We start from the raw sequence: 210 nt of genomic DNA, 5'->3' as shown, positions 1-210 counted from the left end.
GAGGATCAGGGTGGGCGTCTTGGTAAGGGGAGAGAAAAAAACAGCAGGTTATCAGAGGGGAAAATGGCCACCACGCTTCCCCTGCACTGTGCCACCTCCATCTGACAGCATGAGGGCTGCAGAGCAGGTGCCAGCCCCCCATGACCTGTAGGGGGCACAGGTCCCCCTCACTCACCCCAAAACAGGGTCACCCTCCATGCCACTCCCCAG

The sequence above is a fragment of the Pterocles gutturalis genome, unplaced genomic scaffold (genome assembly GCF_000699245.1).
Source record: "Pterocles gutturalis isolate BGI_N339 unplaced genomic scaffold, ASM69924v1 scaffold29142, whole genome shotgun sequence".
NCBI classification, from domain to species: Eukaryota; Metazoa; Chordata; class Aves; order Pterocliformes; family Pteroclidae; genus Pterocles; species Pterocles gutturalis.
This window is presented reverse-complemented; position numbering follows the sequence as displayed.